Below are 18,226 nucleotides of genomic sequence, written 5' to 3'. Positions count from 1 at the left end.
GAGGCTTTCTACATATTTTACACCAAAATTGTTATTTATTTTCAGTTTATATACTATAATGGTTGAAAAGCACAAATTCTCTTTTTCATGGGCAATGTGAAATTTTATCTACTCTGCCAATTGTCAGTGCTCACAAGCATTAGGGGTATAAAGTTCTTTTTGTCATAATTCATAGAAATGATGTGCCAGCTTGTTATGCATTTAGTAGATGAACCACTTCCTACAGATGGAGGACAAGTTTCTACAGTGCCCCATTAATGTAGAGATGTCCCTTTTTACCTTGAACCTAGGACACTGGTTTCTTTACTTTGTCTTATTGGAAGGTTAGGATCAAATCAATGGCAAAGATCTAGATAGCTAATTGCCAAGTATAATATATATGCTCAATAATATTTATATTATTGTTACGTATAATGTATATGTGCAAGAGGTTATAAGAGTTTTGGCTGTATTTATGCCTAGGACCTGGTGTAGATAACCCAGAGGTATTGTCAATACCTTTGTCAGAGGTATTTAGTCATGACAGTATTTGCTTATTGTTTTATAGCAAACATGCGTGGAAAGGTATAAAGTCAGCGGCTGGTGTTGTGCATTGTTATTAAAATGGTAGCGTAATCTCCGATATTAAATCATCTCTTTTCAACCTCCTCTCTAGTTCTGCAGACACTCATCCTCTCCCTTCTCTACAAACAAGCAGATGGAGAATATGTGGACTTTGAAATGTGACTCAGAGGTCAAGAGATTTAGTCTCGGGAGGAAAGTGAAATTCACAGCTAAGGACAATTTACTGTGACCAACATACCCCCAGGAAACTCCCAGCACAGCCAAAGGGCTTGGTGATATCTCGATTTCTCACATTGTCAGTTGCCATGAGTTTGCACAGGAAGGCTTGTCTACTACTACTGAATCAGAAATACTCTGATGAGTAAAAACTGTTTATTTGAGAAGGGGTTTTTGAGATCAGAAGTTTGTCTGAATGTAATGCTCCCAGTGTACTGTGCTTATAAAAAAATCACTTCAAATTCAGTACAGTAAAATTTTATCAGACTTAGGGAAAGGAAAAAAATAATAGGTTCCTTTCTTTTTTTCCCACTTTTAATTTTATTTTTATTTATGACTGTCTGGGGAGGTAACAACACAGTTAAAACACTGAAGTGGATATCATCACCTGCTTGCTTGTATCTGCTTGGCACATTAAGTATCTTTTATGAATTGAGTTTAACATAGAGTTTTTGTCCTTTGGTGCTGTGGTACTTGGAGTCACTTTAGTGAATTGTTTAATTGTTTTTGATTTCATAATTATTCTGATTTTTTTCTTCCTTTCCCCTGCACCCCACCTTAATTTCATCCTCTTTTAAAAGTTCCTGGAAAATTTTACATTAATTTAGAGATCCTTATTAAAGTTTTGTGCATTGCATAAATTCCATGTTGCCAGAATAATCAGGACAGAAGTTACACAGAGGTACCTCAGGAGTTAACTAACCAAATAAAGGAGAAATTGTCCACATGTTCTGAATTCATTTCTCACATTGAAGGCAGAAGATAGTTATGGTAAATTTTGCAGCAGGCTACTCCCACAGGGTCATATTTTATTAAACTGAGAAAATTGGATGAATCAGAGCCATGTCTGTCTAGGAATTTAAAGAAAATAATTGACGCTTTTGTCTTCCAAACATACTGTATTTTTCTTTATTTTTGTGGTGGGTGTTAGGTTAAGAGATGTCTGCATACACTTCAGTTGATGAAGAGAACAAGATGGTACTTTTTTTTTATTTTTTGCATTTTGCTTTGGCTTGCATTCCACAAAGAAGATCTGCCTCATACATGACTTTTCTACACATTGAACTCCTCTCCGTTACTGTTCATCAAAAAATTCCTGACAGTCTTCCTCTATTTTTTAAATCTATCTGATTTTCCTCTTCTGTAATAGCAGAGTTGTTCTGCTATTATGGTAATAGTGTATGTGCAACAGTGGACTCAAAGCAGAAAGCTAAAGGACTGCTTCAAATTTTAGCATGGCAACTTTCCCTCCACCCTCTGAGTTCATAAATGAAAATAAATGGGCTACAATGCCAAGAAATTAGTATCCTAACACAACTCCACAATGCTGTGAAAACATAGCATTGCATAACTGTGATTCCACTGAATGGTATCATTATGACTAAAATTATCTAACGTTGTGTTGCCTTTTTGTTCAAATCTGGCAAGAATCAGACTATCTCACCATGCTACACAATACGTTTTCTAAATATGGGTGAAAAACTAGAACATTCTTCGGAACAAGTATTGCCTAAATACAACAGAAACAAATGGAAAATTCTGGCCTTATTTGGTGATACTTTCTTGCATTGAAATGTGATAAGCGCATCAGTCATCTTTAGAAGGAAATAAATGCCTGTTACCAGATGGAAAATAAATCAAACTGAGCATTTATCATTCTTCAGGCAGTAGGTGCAAAAGCAGAAATATTTTTAAAATACTATATTGCAATATTTTAAAAGAGCTGAAATAAAAAAATCATGTTTTTTAAAATGTAAATTAATTTTAAAGATCATTGTATTTTGGCTCATGCTACCAGTAGACTTACCCAAACAGTGTTAATAGATATTCCTAGTTAGTTTCATTCTTCTTGAATAAATGTGAATGAGATTTGAGTAAATGAGAGACATTTGTTATGCACCATGACTAAAAAGCAAGAAGTGATGGTCTGGGGCGAATTCTCTTCAAACAACAAGCATACACAACATTAATGCCTTGGGACCAAGAATCCTCAATTTAAATTTTACGGACTTTGTGTTTCTAGTTTCTTTATCACTGCTGTTCCAGAAGGCATGGGAATTAGCTACCACCATTATCTGTGGCAGCAGAGGGTATAAACTGAAGCCCTCAAACTTCAGTTTTTTGGGTAAGACAGCTAAACCTCTACCTGAACACTTTACATACATAGTTTGCATGTGTCAAAGAATCTCAAAAGCTGCAGTTCTCGTGGATTTCAGCTCCTATGATACCATTAAAAACTGTTGACTTCTAACACAAAGTAAATCATGTACTTAATCAGACCTGCCTTTCAAATAAAAAAGAATTAATGTAGCTTGGTTTTATATTTATCTTCTCAAAGTTTATATTGTTAGATTATGTCAGTGTGCTTGAATAGATTGGAAGATGAATGATCACAGTCCTATGGTACAGGCTATACAAACACTTATTAAATACAACTGATAAATGTAGTTTAGCTTAACGGTGCAATTGCATTTATTGCTAGATCCAATCTCAATGTATAAACAGCACGGGTACCCTAAGTCCAGTCCTGCTGTGTGTATATCAGAGTGGCATGTACAGCACTTCCATGGTGTGCTTTATCTTTCTTCCTTACCTGATTCTTTTATAAAATCTCTTTTCAATTTGCTAAGATTAGAGTATTACAGAGAACATGCATAGTAACCGACTTGCTGTGTCAGTTGCTCTCTGCATTGCACTGGGGAAAATATAACACCATTTAATATCAGATGTGCAATCAAGGAACAGCTGGATTCCTTTTGCATTGTCCCTGAGCTAGCCAATAAAATTAAAAGTCATTGAGTAATTATTCTCATTGTTCATATTGATGCATTAGGTCCTAAGTCCTGATAGAGTGCCCCAATCATTAAAACAACCATTTCCCCTTTTCCTCCCTCCTTCATCAAAAGGCATTTAATACAGTTTTAATTATTAAAAGAAATTTTCATTTCCTATGTTGTTTTTTTTCCCCATGCTTCTACCACTGTTCTGAGTTGTTGTATAGGTAGAATGGACTGAAGGAATTCCAAAGGGATCAAGATACAGTAACCCTGAGGTATTAACATTAAATGGAGCTCTTTTCCTGAAAGGCAATAATTTTATACTTGCTTTTCTGTAGGGCAGAGTAAGTGCAGCAAAATTTAGGAGCTGTTACATGTAAATATTATAGATCATTATTTGCTTAGAAACATATTAATTAATAACAAATGAAGTAACAAAAACCTCCAACACTTGAAATAATGGTAATTCAAATACAGAAGCAAGGAAGTGTATTAAAAAGTATAATTAGTTCATGAACATAAGACTAACACCTATCTGAATAACCCTGCTTGAAAATTCAAGTTTTATTGTGTAAGAGATGACAATACAGATGAGAATAAATGAAAAGCCAGACTGAAGGGTTGTTCAATCCCTTCAGTAGGAAAAGGAATATCCAAAAAGAATCTCAGGAAGAGAATTGTGATTTAGTTAGAATTCCAAATCAGACAATGCCTTGATCCATAGAGAAAAAAAATTATTGCAATCTGTTTGTTTTATTACCTTCTTTACATAAGCCTTTTTCAGTTTTCTTCTGTGTTGGCCAAGCAGTGTTAAGACTCTCCCTTCTACTTCTTGTGTCATCCTTACTGAAAAGGAGGTATTTGCAGACTGGGATCTGGATACAGCCTGCAGGAATCAGGATGCTTTGCTGGATCAGGACTAGATCTCTCTACCGTGCAGGATTGAGCCATTGAGGAGAAATGCAAGTTGCTATAATAAGCCAAGTGCAAAATAGGATTACAAAGTCATTAGAGGCTGGAGTTGTTCAGAACCTTTTAGGCCCTTGGGAAACAAATGAAAGTGGGTTTAGAACTAAGTATACTATTTTTTTCAAAATAGTGGTTATTAATTTAAAATTTTTAGTTACTGTTCATAATATTGGATTATAGCACATATAAAATTTAATTTATGATGCCATAAATTAGTATATCCATTAGGTAAAAAAAATTAAACTATGATTGGTGTTTTTTCCCTTCATCTGTTTCTATAAGTTGGACATTTAGATAACAAAAAACCTATTTTTTCTACTTTTTTCCTAAGATTTCTGGACTTTTGTTTTCAAACTTGAGTGCCTAAACCCTTCATTTACATAAAATTGTTAAACTTCTACTTAATTCTTGCATATTTTAAGTTGTTAACTAATTGTATTGTTTATTTAAGAGAAAATATTTGTGAATAAGTCTATGTAAGTGTTGCTACTTTTATAATTAAATATTATTTATCATTTATAAATTAATTAAATTATTATAAATAAATTTATAATTAAATAAAATCAGGAAATTTACTGTATGGAAAGGACCATTAGAAATCATCATGACCACTTGCCCTCCCAAAGTACTCAGTGGCAATGCTTGTGCTCAGCCTGGCATCCAGTAGGTCCTCCCAGCTCTCTCTCTCAGAGTTTCTGCTGGAACAGACATTGGCACCCCTTGAACTTTCAGATATTTCTATTGACTCAGGCCTTGAGTTTTTCAAAATCCCCTTCTTTCAGGAAATTAACTACATAATGGCATTTGAAAATATTTTTCTGGGTTTAAATTGTTTCTTTCTAGATTTAAGAAATTTGAGTTAGCTTCCTTTTTTCATTAAAGAAAAAGAATAACTGTCTTTTAAAGTACATTTTTTTCTCTGCATTCCTTGGTAGACTCGCACAGTTTCTCTGATTTGCAGGTGTATGATAAATATACAGTATTTTGTTATGACTGATCATTCTAGAAGCATAGCATCAAAGGTAAATATTGTGGATACCCTTCCATTTTCAGCCAGAACTGAGTGCCTAGGCCCAGGACATGGCAGCTAAAGGATCCAAGTGCTGCTGTAGTGATTTGGTTCCCTATCTCCTTTAGAGAAAGGCTAGATTTCAATCATAACTCATTGCTTTGCTCAGAGGACTGGCTTCTGGCTTCCGGAACATGTTGAGAATAACCTGATCAAACAAAACAAAACTCCAAAATATGTCAAGTTGGAACTTTATGTAAAATAGCTTTTTTAGCTGTTCTTGGTGTTCTGTAAAGATAACAAAAAACCCTTTTCCTATAATAAAACATGGAATGGTCAGAAAAGCTCCCTGTTATTTATACTTAATAGACATATCACTCTGTACTATACTCCTTGTAATTGCCCTGAAATGAGCCTGGTTGGAGGGAATACTTTCTTATTTAACTGTCCTTTAGAAATGATGGAGCCTTTGAGTCAAGTTAGGCTAAGCCATTTGTTCCTCCAAGGCAATCATTCACTTACCTCACAATACATATCCCAAGAGGTGGTAAGGGCTACCAAGGCAAGAGACCCACCAGGTTCTACTTGATTTCAATAGACTGCCTTTCTTAGACAAGAATAGACATTTCTTCCTGTTCATCACAAATGAATACAAATATTGTGGGTTTTTTGGGGTTTGTTTGGTGAGGGGGGCTTTTCTGCTTGAAATTACTTTTCATTTCAAAGTTTCCTTTCATTGTATTATAAATAAGAGAACAAAAACTCTAAGGTCTCCTTGGAATTCAAACCAGATTAGTGCTTAGTGAGAGACAGCAATTCTTCAGTAGTATTCTTTGGGATGTTTTTTTCCAAACCTAGCTCAGTACATATACTTTTTTTCAGGGATACAAAGCTAAATTGTATTCCAAGTAGTTTTGTACATTCTTCTGTCTGGAGTTCCTGCATTCTGCAGGTTCTTATGATATAAAAAGTATCAGTGGGCCATGAGATTGTACTACCACAGGTTATTTATGTTTTACTTTGTTATTACTTATTTATTATTTATTTTAGTCTTACTTTATTCTTACTTCATTATTTATTTATGTATTTACTTATTTATTACTTATTTGTTTACTTTTAAACCTCTTATTCAGTAAACTTTTCTGTCACATCTTTCCCACACAGTCCCAGATATGTAGAACCCTTGTTATTCCATTCTTGTGTGTCTTCAGTGTGCATTCTGCCAATTGTTGAATTTCACCAGCCTTTAAGACTAATTTAATAGAGGATGTGAAATATATGAGTTTAAATCATGCGTTCAGACTATCAACCAAAAAATGTTCTTTTTCCTGGAGTTGAAGTGAGAAGGATGATAAGAACTTCTGAGAATTAAAAATGAAAAAAAAAAAAAAAAAAAAAGTTTAAATTATGCCTCACTTTTTATTATATGTGAAGAAACAAGCAGGAATTTATTTTCTTTAAAAGAACCTGCTCTTATTCCCCAAATACCATCAAGTCTTTCAAACAACTCTATATGGACGTCTTTCTGTTGCATGTACACCAACAAAAAGCAGTAGAAGCCTTTTCATAATCCCCCAGTTTCACACTACAAGTGAAAATCAAGATAATTAAATAAAATGTGGCAATAATTTTTAATTTTTTTTTTATTTGGAACAAAAACTTTGGCATTTTATTGAATGACATGAAAATTACATTCCTTAACTTTAATAGTGACAATGTTGAGATGATTAGGGTACAAAAAATCTTATTTTTCAGACACTTGTTAAAAAAGACTCAAAGTAGATATTTTTGCATTGGAAAATTTATAATCATTTCATAAGAGGCCTAGCATCTTTAAAATAATTTAAATACTAACAGCTATTGGCAGAAAATATGCTATTAGGATACTAGCAACTATCTTTGTATTTTTTCTCCTTTTTTCTTTGACATTTAAAAATGTTTGAAAAAAATCCTTGGAAAAAGATTGAATATTACTAAAAACATCATAGAGAATTATTACACATCCCCTTTAGCAGATATAGAGCATTTCAACAAACATGTACAGATATTCTTGTATTTAAAATAGTCTCCCAGTAAAGCCAGAATGGGTTTGATTTTTTTATTATTTTTTTTTAAACAAGGAGAGAGAAGCATTTATTTTCTTCTGTCGTCAAGAACTTTTGAATACTACTTTCTAGACTTGTATGAATATTAAATCTTTTCTCTAAAATGCTTGTAGGCTTCTAGGCTTTTTGCTCTCTTTGGAAGAGCCTTAGTCTGTTCTTTGTGAATGAACTTTGTATATGGATGTATGCCTGTGGTAAACAGTCATGATACTTAACATTTTCTCCAGCCCAAATCTTTCCTCACTCATTCATCTGCTTTTTTATAAGGTCACTGACTTTTGTGGTAGGTGACCTTATAAAAATCATGTGACTGCAGAAAAGTACATTTTAAGAGCGGAATGTTGAACACTGTGTCCAGATGTTGCTGAAAATAGGTTTTCAGATATAAAGAACCAAATGTGAAAACATTTGGGTAAACACAGTGATTATACAGATTGTTCCTTTAAAGCCAGAGGAAAAAGAAGGGAAATGAGGTCATATCTATTTTGATAGTGCTTTCAAAAGGAAGAGGAAGGGAGAAAGAAAATGAAAGAAAGAGGTGTAAAATGTAGTGGTGCTCCAGAATGATTGACTAGAAGAAGTAATCTCAAAGACAAAAAGGCAAATATAGATGATTTAGCCTTCTGTGTCATCAGTACACAATTGTTTCATACTGTCTCATGCTTTGTCTACTCTATTTCCAAATGTTCCTGCCTTACAGAATTATGTCTCTATTGGATAGATTTCAGTCTCATGAAGTGTTTTGCCACTATTCAGCTTATTACCTTCATTTCATATTATTGTTGTTTTATTGGCATTTCATTCTCGCTGTATCATGCTAAATTTTCTTCCTCAAGATCTGTAACCTTCAGATATTCATCAAATCACTTTCTTTCTATTTAGTCATGTTGGACTAATCTGTCCTAAAATGAGCTCTTCTGGTCACTCTTTCATCTCTGAATATCCTGCTTGTCCTTATCATTTTAGTAAGAAGATTGCTTAGACTTAGGGTGACTTTGCACCCATGACTGCATCAGACTCGTGCAAGATATTTGAAGGAGATGATGGACCAAGATAATGTGAGATATACAGATAAAATTTCTTTGTCGTCCAATAATGCTTTGAATCCAAAATTCCTTCAGGTGCCAGCCAAATACATGATCAAGACTGTGGTGACCTGTCAGTATCTCCTCCTCAGCGGCCATCATTCCTTGTCAGTGGAAAAGAGCTGGAGCAAAGGACAAGTTTTTGGTTTCCCTTTGCTCTGAAGGCACATTTGAGAGAAAATTTGTATTTTTGCCAATTACCTTTGAAACATTCTTCTAGAACTTTTCTTCACACTGAGACTGCCACTAATGCAGCATGAACGAGATTCAGTATATCTGAATTAACAATGCATATATGGTTTAAAGTTTCAAAGTTATTGAAAACTTCATACCTGCTTTATTTCATTTTTATTCATTTAAGTACAAAATAATGTGAGTAATAGTGTAATAAAACTATAAAATTATGTTGAATTCCATTTATGAAATATTTTATTGATTTTCAGTGATTACGATCATTCCACTTCTTAGGAGGTGATTAAAATTACATAATCCTTTTACAAAGGAGTGGATTGTCATACATTATTTAATATTCTGTGTTGGATGTGTTGGTATGCAAGTAACCAAGTTTAAATACCCTCAAAGTCTGAATTTACAAAACGCTGATGATGCCTGACTTTGAATTCACTGGGATTTCAGTAATCCTGAAGCTCAGGCCATAAGGTTTCCATCACTGGGTACCCAAAACCAGAACTTTAGTGCCTTAGTTTTTTTTTTCTTTTCTTTTTCAAAAAAATTCAAACCAAACAACAAAACAAAAGAACCAAAAAGCCAAAACAACAACAAAAAAATCCCTTTGGCTATAATTCAGCTCTTTAGACTCCTAGACTTCCAGTAGAGCACCAGGATAAGCTTACAGATGTTTCATCTATTATATCACATTTTTTTATATGATTTAATGCTTTCAGATGAAGAGTATTTATTGTGAGGCTAATAGGCCCAAGCTGCAGTGTTTTGTTTTTTTCATGTAGCAGCATGTGCAATGTGATAGATACTTTCCAGAAAGTAAGAAAAAAATTCAGTCCCTGCAAAAAAGCCACATAATGCATATATTATCAATTCAGTAAATGGCAAAAGAAGAAGGGGAAAGTGTTAATGTTTTTATATTTCACAGGAAAAAATAAAGAATAAAAAAGGTGAAGTCACAAAATTAGCTGGGCATTAAACAAGTGACCCAAGAACGTGTTATATATGCATATTCAGAGTGTTGTGCTGCCATCCAGAGGGATCTTGAAAGGCGGGAGGAATGGGCTGACAGGAGCCTCATGAAATTCAACAAGAGAGATGCAAAATTCTGTACCTGAGGAGCAGCAGCCCCTTGCACTAGTGCAGGGCCAGAGACCACTGTGTCTGGGGCTTGAGAATGGGTTTTGGATCAGATGGCTCACAGAGGTCCTTTCCAACCTCAGCCATTCTGTGATTCAATGGCATTCCAATACATTGCTCTGTGTTAGAGCTATACTAATGAAATTATTATTTCAGTGTTTTCTCTACAGAACTCTCAGTGACTGTTACCATCAGGTCAGGCATTTCCTAGCAGCTGATGACCCTCTGGAACAGCTGAAGACAGTTATATTGAAGAGTAGCCAATTTAAAACTCTTTATTAGTGTTGTGTTAGAAACTGTTAAAATTAATTGAAATGTATAAAGTCCTTCTCTATTTCTGTGGGTTTTTTTATTTTGATTTTTTTTTTTTAATTTTAAATACTCTGTGTTTCACATGTTTAAGTTGCTGTTGGTATTATTAGGTTTAGTTAATGGCATGTACATATATGGCATGTACAAAAATTTAAAAAAAAACCATAGAGAAGAATATTTTTTGTGTTCAGTATAGCAAAGTTTGCAATGGGTTTCATTCTATGGAGCACCATCACTATATGAAGTAGTAGTTGATAGGTTACTAAGATTATACATGTACATATAAGAAACCCAAGGATGATAATGGTTGCATTAGTATTAAAGTTCATATTCATGCCTTTCCAGCAGACCAATAACCAGAAGTGAGAACAGCTGTCACAGATGCAATTGTACACATCAGAAAGTTTTGGTGAAAGTGTGTCTTATTACAGAAAAATTAAATGTTTGCTGGGTTTGGCTAGCAGATGACTTCTGTTCTGGAAGAATCAGTTTTTTCAAGCAGAAACAGCAGCCTTGTCCCAGCACCATCTAATTTGGCTTTATTTCATTTGTCTTTATCTTGATTTATATCAAAGGATCAAGAAATCCAAGACCATATTTTTTACACAAATTTATTCATAGTCTTTTTTGTCCTTAAGATGATTACTGAGATTACTTACTGGATTTCTAGGCAGACTGTTGCCTTTATCATATTATTCTCTGGCAAGGACAAGAAATTTGTGAATTCTCAAAAGCTACCTTGTGTCTGTGAGAGGGATTTTCTATTCCTGTTCTTCTACTGATCAAACTACCAGTTGTCCTCACATATAGCTTAGTTTTTCTGACTACCTGGTAGTATTTGAGTGCCATTTGAGTTTCTGCTTCTTTTTTTTATTGAATGGCTTGTTTGTTTATTGTACAGATTTAGTTTCAGCTGATCCATGGATCCCAGTATGTCCTAATGTGAGTCACTGGAAACGCCAGTGTGTTTAATTTTTGCAGCTTCCCGTAATTGGATATTACTGGTGGGAAAAGCACAGGTGTCATTAGTTTGCTGAAACCCAGTTTTCAATTTCTGTATCATTTCAAATTCCATTGATTAGGTTACCTGTTACACTAACTGCTGTTTATATGATGTGTGTGCTGAATATGTATCTGAATTGTATGTAAATGTAAACTATTGGAATAGGTATTTGTAAATATAATATAGTAAAAATATCAAAAAGATATGATGAAAGTCAGAGCTTTGATCTTCTGATTCTCAGTTTGTTGACCAGTCCACTGGAAGTTCTATAAGCATGACATTATTTTTAAATACAGAGATTTCCTTTTTAAATTAAATTGGTTTTGAGGCTGTGATTGCAGTAACTAATCACTTGGTCTTGTGCTAAGTATGTTTTCCTCTGCTTGATTTTAGAGACCATTGAGGGCTGCTAGGATTCTGAGTAAACAGTTTTATTAGGAATTAAATTCTGTTGAGTGCTGGAAATCTTCTCTTCCTCCTGAACGCTGCTGAGGGTTGCTAGGCACCTCAAAGGGTTAGTGACTATCACAGCTTGCTTAGCACATGGTACTACATATGTCATTTGCAATCTCTGAGTAGAACAAACTTCTACTGCTGTCACTGTGGATTATTCTCTGTGCTTTTGGGGTTGTTTTGCTGTGCTTAGAATGTGACTCTGTCCCTCATAAAATGGTAGCATTTTGTGGATGGGGACTGCTGGATCCAGCAGAAATAAATCACTGAAGACATAGGAACAAAAGATTTGAGATTTTTGTATAAAAGCAATAATCATTCTTCTGAAAAATTCATAGAAAACCTCTCCAAAACATCAAACCAGCCAATGACAAAGGCAGTGTGACAGTAATAATAAATCTTAATTTTCTTACCGTTGTTTTTAGGCCTTGTTCTTTTAGTACTGGTTGTTGTGACATGTGGGTTCCCACAAACTCTGTGTAATGCCAGCAGTACACAGGATGCACACACCACAAAACAAGCAGATCCCCAAAGCCTCAGGGTATTGAACTGCCTTTTTGCTCCATGTATCCTCTTGCAGAACGACTCACAGAGTGACATGCTTTACTGCGTGTCACCTTATTGCTTTATTATTAGCCTTTGTAAAGGTCAGATGGGCCTGACTCAAATTCGAGAGGAAGTAATGCTGTACGAAGTTTTCCCTTCATTGGAGGACCTGCATATTTTTCAGAGATCTGCAACAGTATTTTTAATATCATGTCGAAAGCAGAGAACCATTTTCAATTCCCATTGCGGTAATCAATGAGATGTAAAATTGCAGCAGTTCCATGCTGCCTAGAGCCTCTCCTGACAAACCTCGTTTGGTTTGTCAGAATGCATAAAGCACTCATAGGAGCGTAGCATTAGCTCTATTTCTCTGTGATGCGAACAAGCACAGAAAGAAACCAGCTCTTAAGGAGACATTTTCATTTGCTTAAATAGCTCTGCCGTGGCTGCAGTACAGCAAAATCTTGCTGTGCTATGCATATTTCTTAGGATGGGAATCAGAACCATTAGGTGTACGTGTGATTCAGAAAAGCAATAAACCCATGGGCTACCTCAACAGTTATTTAATTTCTGAAGAAGTAAATCACACATAGAAAGTTAGTCAAGGTAACAGTACAGGTATGTTGTATATGCTGTACTTATTAGCATATTTGTGATTACTCAGGAAGGTTATGTTTGTCACTGTGCTGCTGTCTGTGACCATCTGGAACTTAATAAATTACAATGTAGGATTTGCATCCTCCTTTTACCCAGACAGAAAACTCTTTCACCTGAAGCAAAATAAATTTTCCAGGTAGTAGCAACTCCAAGCCATTGAAAGAAGTCAGCAGTCAGGAATCTACTGAATTATGAGTACATAAATTAGTTTGATAGTTCCTTAGAAACTCTTTTACAATATATATTTAGGAGGAAGAAATGCTCAGTGGTGGATGTTTTGGAAGTATGCAGAGTACGGTCCCAGATAATTTCCTGTGGGTGTCATTACAGATGGAGTGATTGGGTAGCCTGTGGCATTAGCAACGGGTGAGGAGCTCCTTGTCTATGCCTCTGATGCCGATAACTGCAGTCATCCCTTATCAATTCCTTGGAGGTGTTTATAAAGTGTTCTGTTCTCATTCCCTCTGCTGCTGAAGCAAACATCAGTTTTGTATAATAACATTTCTCTTGACTACCTTAGCTGATAAGCAAAGAATTGAATGAATGTTTGTAAATTAGGTATTCTTTCTCTGCAGTGATTATTCTTTAAGCATAGAAATTAAGGGGATTGCAAGTTTCCACTTCATTCTAGAACCAGCTTTCAGAACCATATGCCAATTTTCTTTGCTTAATTTTAATTTTTCTAATGAATAAATATGAGTAAAAATGCAACAGCTAGCATTTCCAAGCTTTCACAAATTGTGTAAAACTTCTTGACAGGAACAAAAAAAAAGTTTAATAATACATGTTTCAAGTATTCCATCTACTTTCTTAATTAACAAGTCAACAAAATATGAGTTTTCACATCATGACTCTATTGCATGATTCAAATTGAGGAAAATACAGACTTTGGAGATAATAACGTGTAACCCCTGAAAAGAGAATGGATGGAGAACTGCATATGACTACAATTGATTTCCAAACTAGCTTTGGGTTACTAATATTGAAGATACATTTTATATGATCTGGTTACTATAATCCAGTAATAAAAGTAATAATCCCAAATGAAGGAATCAGAACCCAGTGCTATCTTCCCATGTCCAGCTCACCACCTTGTGTGCTTCCTCTTTTCCTTCTGTCTGCAGAAGTTTTGCATGGCCAGCAAGTATGGTTCTCCTTCAGATGCATGAAATCTACTTTATCACTTCTACAACCACCTGAAAAGAGGTTGTAGTGAGGTGGGAGTTTGTCTCTTCTCTCAGGTAGCAGGTGGCAGGAAGACAGGAAATGGCCTCAAGTTGTTCCAGGAGAGGTTTAGATTGGATATTAGGAAAAAAAATTCTTCACAGGAGGGGTTGTCAAGCATTGAATAAGGCTGCCCGGGGAAGTGGTTAAGTCACCATCCCTGGAATGTTAAAAAACACGTGGATATGTCAGCTGAGGTCATGGTTTTATGGTGAGCATTGTGATGGTACTCGTTGAGAGTTAGGCTTGGTGATCATAGAGATCTTTTCCAGCCTTAATGCTATAAAATAAACTTTTTTTCTGGAAGACCCTCAGTTCAAACTGAAGTAGGAATTTAACCGAGTATCCCTCATTCCTTGCAAGTATTTTACCTACTAGGTTATATGCAAAAGAAGAAAGTCTGTACTCCTGGTCTTTTAAATAACCAAGCTGGTTTTTTTTTTTCCTTAGGATGGGTGCACACTCCACACTTTTAATTATGTTAAACAAAATTTTATGGGTTATTACACGTGCATCGCACTGTATCTAAAAAATGTAGACTAAAGTTAAGTGTAGAATTAAAAAAACAAAGTGGAAAAGGGATATTTTGCAAATGTCACCGTTCCTTATTTGCAATAACAAAGGGTGAGCATAGATAATGCAGGTACAACTGTGATTCCCAGACCATATAAATTAATACTTGAGATGATATAATTCTGTTTGCAAATATTTCTAAAATGCTGAACCACATAACCTGGCTGAAAAGTCTAAGTCTGCTCTGAGACTTTATAAGGCCGCTAGATGCTAACTTCGATTCCAAATTTGCAATGTGAAAATGGGCACTGCATATTTTGGAGAGAAAATTTTGCAAGCTGAGTTCATGTATCTTAATGAGGGTTCATGAGCTGGACACCACTGCCCGTGGTTATGTTTGTGCCATTTTCTATCAGTTTGTTTCATTATGCTTGTGTGGATACTTCTTTTGCATGAATACTGTTTTGACAGTTTTGGAAAACTGGAGTATTGAGCTGGAACTGATGGTATTTTTCACATCTTGGGAGTCAGTGTAACAGGAAGCAAATGTTCCTGGTAGAGATCTGGTGACTATTCCCTTTCTGCTCTTCAGAGGGAAGAGAACTAGTTTTAAATTGAACGTAATTTCCAAAACATCTTCTTTTTAAAAGAGATAAAATTATTTTTATGTCCTTTTCATGTTTAAAGACTCAGTTTCTTTTCCCAAAGATGTTAAAATATTCTCTCTTGCCTGTTTCTATCTGTTGAAGTTGTATCATCCAGTCTGAACCATGAACATTTTACTATATGACCAATCAAACATAATCAATCTGTTAATTTGAAGGTTTTGATTTCTATTATCTGTATTTTTTTTTTGGAAATTTTTTGAAAATATCTTTATTAGCAGAGAAATATATCACTAATTTATAGACTATTTGCAGATAAGAAAGCAACTGATATTTTTAACTGCTTTGATTTGTACTTGTAGAGTACACTGTTGCAATAGCACTCAATGGAAATATTTTGATCTTCAATCTCTAGTGGCTCTACACTGATTGTTTGGTCGGTTGTTTTCAGTTTTCAGGAACAATTTGGGGATTTTTCCCTGTTCTTTTGCAGGTAACAGTGCATACCACCTTTCAGCAATGCAAGCCTCAAATATTCTTCAAATCCTTCTGAAAGGAGTTCTTCAGCTACAAAGCAAGCATCTTTCAAAATCTTTCTTTTTGATAATCTAGGGAATAAGTTTTTCCCATGTGCAACACCAGCAAATGATGTCAATTTATTTCACAATACCTTGAGGGTACAAAGGGCAGAAAATAGATTAAATAAGGGGGTAGGTCTTTTGCGTTATTAATATAATTGAAATTTTCTGTATTTGGAAACTCTGATGTAGGAAGTGAATTGTAACTCGGAAGTATCCACATAAACTAGTGAGTAGGAGCATCCTGTAATTCCTTTCATGTAACAGAATTATAAAATTGTTTGGATCAGAACAGATCTTAAGGGTCATTTAGTGCCAGCTGCTTGTCTATCCATGCTTTGTTTCTGAAGCTGAATTACGTAAATTCCCTTCTACTTAATGATTGAAAATGCTACAAAATGGTATTAAGTAGGTAAAAGATTCATAAAATTTTGATATAAGTGACATATACACCAGCAGAGGAATAGAAAATAGGAATAACTCACATAAATAATAATAATACTAATAATAATAGAAAATTTTAGTTTTCATTTTGAAAAGAAAAAATAATGGGTTTAGCTTCTTTGCAAAAATAATGACTTGTGTCTTACTGTGATTAAAATAGGACTCTGGAACTGAAAACTGTTTTCTGAATTTTTCTGTGGCTCTACATCTTTTAAGATTGTCACCCTCCTCTTTTGTAGAGGTAAAGATCCTCACAGACTCCTTTGATGGTATGACATTCTGGTATGGCAAAATTCCTTATAATTATTGCTAAGCTGGAGCTACATCAGATATGCTAGTAGGGAAGGTGAATGTAAGTTTAAAATTATCAGTTCAGTAGAACTCAGTAGCACTAATCCTATTGCTTTGTTGACAACATGAGTTGTTTTTCCACCTAAGATGAAGATTTTTTTCTCTCTGTCCCACTCTCTCTTTCATTTCAGCCATACTGAATTTAGCACTTGATAGAGTGGGCACTATTTTATTTATTTTGCTGTATTTTAAATGTTAGACAACACTATCAAATGTTCTTCAATCTCTTTTCTTTCTGTTTGTGAATATCACACTGTGTTATATACAAACACAGCAGGGATGAAAGCTAAAACAAATACATATTTGTGTCTAGAGCACCAAAATGTGTATTTATAGATGAAGAAACCAGGTCAAATCTTTTACAGTAAAAAATAAATTAAACAGCCATTTGTCAGATGAGTATCTGGAGACCATTATTACGAGTCAGTAGAACTGATCTTAAAATGGGGGAAATATTGTCAGGGGAAAATATTTTTAATGACATTTTGTGTTTATAAGCACACACAGACACTCACGTTACAAAGACACCAGTCTGCTTTTCACACTGTACTTCTGCTCTGAAATGAATCACTCACAGCTTTGTATTAGTTAGGCTGAGCAAGACAAATAGTCTAGAAGATTGGTTTAACACATATTAACTAGTTTATTGATTAGACGTACAAAAACATTTCCAATCAATAGTGTATGAGTGAATATCTTTGCTGCAGCAGATCACAGAGAAAATTTTTTAGAATTTAGAATGTATACCTTAACTAAACTGGTTTTGGAGAGATAGCCATACAGAATTACCTAATCCCCATCTGCTTAATTCAAATGCAGAAGTATAAAAATATTAGCATACCAGGCATGCAACTATTCTGTGGTGTGTTTCCATCTGGCTTTCTTGAAAGAAGAAAAAGGAGAAGTGCAGTATATATAGAATAGGTTAGTTTAATATATAGGTTTTATGCAGGAGAATAATTCTTACTCGGGGTTTAACGAAGATAAAAGATCAAGAAAAAATGTAGTTGTGACCTTGGCCATAAATAATCAGGGTTTATGAAAGTCCAGCCAATTCTGAAGTCTAAAAAGTGTTCTATTCTGTTAAACATGTTAAATAAAATAGAGCTCTGAAATTGCAGAATATGTCAAAACATAAGTAAGAACACCTTTTCAAACCATCAAGGAAACACCAATAGCTGGTTTACTGCACAGTGAGTCAGCAGTCACAGGTGAGATTTAACTCTAAGTACTTTATATTTACTGCTAGTAAATGATTTGTACAAAGACACCTTTCTTTAAGGAACTTTCTAGTGTTTTCTCTTTGTACCCTTACCTGAAAGTCTTGTGTGGGCATAGCACACTATGATTTTCTGTTTTATTAATTTTACTCTTGCTACTTAACATGTAAGTACTTACAGCTCACACAAATTTTTACTAACAGCTTGCAAGTGATTCAGATTCATAAATAACAGAATCTAATACTATTTCACACATCTTAGGATATCCAAGA

The sequence above is a fragment of the Poecile atricapillus genome, chromosome 1, assembly GCF_030490865.1.
Source record: "Poecile atricapillus isolate bPoeAtr1 chromosome 1, bPoeAtr1.hap1, whole genome shotgun sequence".
In the NCBI taxonomy this organism is placed as follows: domain Eukaryota; kingdom Metazoa; phylum Chordata; class Aves; order Passeriformes; family Paridae; genus Poecile; species Poecile atricapillus.
The sequence above is the reverse complement of the archived record's forward strand: the minus strand, read 5'-3'. Positions refer to the sequence as shown.